Raw genomic sequence first — 4,597 nt, 5'->3', positions numbered from 1 at the left:
GCTGTGCAGAAGAAGAACAACAAGAAGAAGAAATATCTCGAAATATGTCCGTCAGGCCCCTTCCCTTGAGATAAATCTGCAAATATCTCGGAAACAAAGCGAGCTATGGCAAAATGTTAAGAGACCTTTTTTGTAGAAAATTAGGTTTCCTACTTTTTATGTTCTATGATATTTTTTGATCAGATGCGTAGTTCTCGAGATATATCGAGATATTTAAAAGTTCCGAAGCCGCACCAACATAATAGAGATACAGAAACACCGTGGCCCCTTTCTTTGAGATAACTCTGCACTAGTGCGAGCTGCAAATGCCACTTCCAGCTTAGCTGTGCAGAAGAAGAACAACAAGAAGAAGAAATATCTCGAAATATGTCCGTCAGGCCCCTTCCCTTGAGATAAATCTGCAAATATCTCGGAAACGAAGCGAGCTATGGCAAAATGTTAAGAGACCTTTTTTGTAGAGAATTAAGTTTCCTACTTTTTATGTTCTATGATATTTTTTCATCAGATGCGTAGTTCTCGAGATATATTAAGATATTTAAAAGTTCCGAAGCCGCAACAACATAATAGAGATACAGAAACACCGTGGCCCCTTTCTTTGAGATAACTCTGCACTAGCGCGAGCCGCAAATGCCACTTACAGCCTAGCTGTGCAGAAGAAGAACAACGAGAAGAAGAAATATCTCGAAATATGTCCGTCAGGCCCCTTCCCTTGAGATAAATCTGCAAATATCTCGGAAACGAAGCGAGCTATGGCAAAATGTTAAGAGACCTTTTTGGTACAGAATTATGTTTCCTACTTTTTATGTTCTATGATATTTTTTGATCAGACGCGTAGTTCTCGAGATATATCAAGATATTTAAAAGTTCCGAAGCCGCACCAACATAATAGAGATACAGAAACACCGTGGCTCCTTTCTTTGAGATAACTCTGCACTATTGCGAGCTGGAAATGCCACTTCCAGTTTAGCTGTGCAGAAGAAGAACAACAAGAAGAAGAAATATCTCGAAATATGTCCGTGAGGCCCCTTCCCTTGAGATAAATCTGGAAATATCTCGGAAACGAAGAGAGCTATGGCAAAATGTTAAGAGACCTTTTTTGTAGAGAATTAAGTTTCCTACTTTTTACGTTCTATGACATTTTTTGATCAGATGCGTAGTTCTCGAGATATATCAAGATATTTAAAAGTTCCGAAGCCGCACCAACATAATAGAGATACAGAAACACCGTGGCTCCTTTCTTTGAGATAACTCACACTATTGCGAGCTGGAAATGCCACTTCCAGTTTAGCTGTGCAGAAGAAGAACAACAAGAAGAAGAAATATCTCGAAATATGTCCGTGAGGCCCCTTCCCTTGAGATAAATCTGGAAATATCTCGGAAACGAAGAGAGCTATGGCAAAATGTTAAGAGACCTTTTTTGTAGAGAATTAAGTTTCCTACTTTTTATGTTCTATGATATTTTTCGATCAGAGGCGTAGTTCTCGAGATATATCAAGATATTTAAAAGTTCCGAAGCCGCACCAACATAATAGAGATACAGAAACACCGTGGCCCCTTTCTTTGAGATAACTCTGCACTAGTGCGAGCCGCTAATGCCACTTCCAGCTTAGCTGTGCAGAAGAAGAACAACAAGAAGAAGAAATATCTCGAAATATGTCCGTCAGGCGCCTTCCCTTGAGATAAATCTGCAAATATCTCGGAAACAAAGCGAGCTATGGCAAAATGTTAAGAGACCTTTTTTGTAGAAAATTAGGTTTCCTACTTTTTATGTTCTATGATATTTTTTGATCAGATGCGTAGTTCTCGAGATATATCGAGATATTTAAAAGTTCCGAAGCCGCACCAACATAATAGAGATACAGAAACACCGTGGCCCCTTTCTTTGAGATAACTCTGCACTAGTGCGAGCTGCAAATGCCACTTCCAGCTTAGCTGTGCAGAAGAAGAACAACAAGAAGAAGAAATATCTCGAAATATGTCCGTCAGGCCCCTTCCCTTGAAATAAATCTGCAAATATCTCGGAAACGAAGCGAGCTATGGCAAAATGTTAAGAGACCTTTTTTGTAGAGAATTAAGTTTCCTACTTTTTATGTTCTATGATATTTTTCGATCAGAGGCGTAGTTCTCGAGATATATCAAGATATTTAAAAGTTCCAAAGCCGCACCAACATAATAGAGATACAGAAACACCGTGGCCCCTTTCTTTGAGATAACTCTGCACGATTGCGAGCTGGAAATGCCACTTCCAGTTTAGCTGTGCAGAAGAAGAACAACAAGAAGAAGAAATATCTCGAAATATGTCCGTCAGGCCAGTTCCTTTGAGCTGAATCTGCAAATATCTCGGAAACGAAGCGAGCTATGGCAAAATGTTAAGAGACGTTTTTTGTAGAGAATTGTTTCCTACAATTTATGTTCTATGATATTTTTTGATCAGAAGCGTAGTTTTCGAGATATATCGAGATATTTAAAGGTTCCGAAGCCGCACCAACATAATAGAGATACAGAAACACCGTGGCCCCTTTCTTTGAGATAACTCTGCACTAGTGCGAGCCGCAAATGCCACTTACAGCTTAGCTGTGCAGAAGAAGAACAACGAGAAGAAGAAATATCTCGAAATATGTCCGTCAGGCCCCTTCCCTTGAGATAAATCTGCAAATATCTCGGAAACGAAGCGAGCTATGGCAAAATGTTAAGAGACCTTTTTTGTAGAGAATTAAGTTTCCTACATTTTATGTTCTATGATATTTTTTGATCAGATGCGTAGTTCTCGAGATATATCAAGATATTTAAAAGTTCCGAAGCCGCACCAACATAATAGAGATACAGAAACACCGTGGCTCCTTTCTTTGAGATAACTCTGCACTATTGCGAGCTGGAAATGCCACTTCCAGTTTAGACGTGCAGAAGAAGAACAACAAGAAGAAGAAATATCTCGAAATATGTCCGTCAGGCCCCTGCCCTTGAGATATATCTGCAAATATCTCGGAAACGAAGCGAGCTATGGCAAAATGTTGAGAGACCTTTTTTGTAGAGAATTATGTTTCCTACAATTTATGTTCTATGATATTTTTTGATCAGATGCGTAGTTTTCGAGATATATCGAGATATTTAAAAGTTCCGAAGCCGCACCAACATAATAGAGATACAGAAACACCGTGGCCCCTTTCTTTGAGATAACTCTGCACTAGTGCGAGCCGCAAATGCCACTTCCAGCTTAGCTGTGCAGAGGAAGAACAACAAGAAGAAGAAATATCTCGAAATATGTCCGTCAGGCCAGTTCCTTTGAGCTGAATCTGCAAATATCTCGGAAACGAAGCGAGCTATGGCAAAATGTTAAGAGACGTTTTTTGTAGAGAATTATGTTTCCTACAATTTATGTTCTATGATATTTTTTGATCAGAAGCGTAGTTTTCGAGATATATCGAGATACTTAAAAGTTCCGAAGCCGCACCAACATAATAGAGATACAGAAACACCGTGGCCCCTTTCTTTGAGATAACTGTGCACTAGTGCGAGCCGCAAATGCCACTTCCAGCTTAGCTGTGCAGAAGAAGAACAACAAGAAGAAGAAATATCTCGAAATATGTCCGTCAGGCCCCTTCCCTTGAGATAAATCTGCAAATATCTCGGAAACAAAGCGAGCTATGGCAAAATGTTAAGAGACCTTTTTTGTAGAAAATTAGGTTTCCTACTTTTTATGTTCTATGATATTTTTTGATCAGATGCGTAGTTCTCGAGATATATCGAGATATTTAAAAGTTCCGAAGCCGCACCAACATAATAGAGATACAGAAACACCGTGGCCCCTTTCTTTGAGATAACTCTGCACTAGTGCGAGCTGCAAATGCCACTTCCAGCTTAGCTGTGCAGAAGAAGAACAACAAGAAGAAGAAATATCTCGAAATATGTCCGTCAGGCCCCTTCCCTTGAGATAAATCTGCAAATATCTCGGAAACGAAGCGAGCTATGGCAAAATGTTAAGAGACCTTTTTTGTAGAGAATTAAGTTTCCTACTTTTTATGTTCTATGATATTTTTTCATCAGATGCGTAGTTCTCGAGATATATTAAGATATTTAAAAGTTCCGAAGCCGCAACAACATAATAGAGATACAGAAACACCGTGGCCCCTTTCTTTGAGATAACTCTGCACTAGCGCGAGCCGCAAATGCCACTTACAGCCTAGCTGTGCAGAAGAAGAACAACGAGAAGAAGAAATATCTCGAAATATGTCCGTCAGGCCCCTTCCCTTGAGATAAATCTGCAAATATCTCGGAAACGAAGCGAGCTATGGCAAAATGTTAAGAGACCTTTTTGGTACAGAATTATGTTTCCTACTTTTTATGTTCTATGATATTTTTTGATCAGACGCGTAGTTCTCGAGATATATCAAGATATTTAAAAGTTCCGAAGCCGCACCAACATAATAGAGATACAGAAACACCGTGGCTCCTTTCTTTGAGATAACTCTGCACTATTGCGAGCTGGAAATGCCACTTCCAGTTTAGCTGTGCAGAAGAAGAACAACAAGAAGAAGAAATATCTCGAAATATGTCCGTGAGGCCCCTTCCCTTGAGATAAATCTGGAAATATCTCGGA

This window comes from Osmia lignaria, unplaced genomic scaffold (assembly GCF_051020975.1).
Source record: "Osmia lignaria lignaria isolate PbOS001 unplaced genomic scaffold, iyOsmLign1 scaffold0016, whole genome shotgun sequence".
In the NCBI taxonomy this organism is placed as follows: Eukaryota; Metazoa; Arthropoda; class Insecta; order Hymenoptera; family Megachilidae; genus Osmia; species Osmia lignaria.
The sequence above is the reverse complement of the archived record's forward strand: the minus strand, read 5'-3'. Positions refer to the sequence as shown.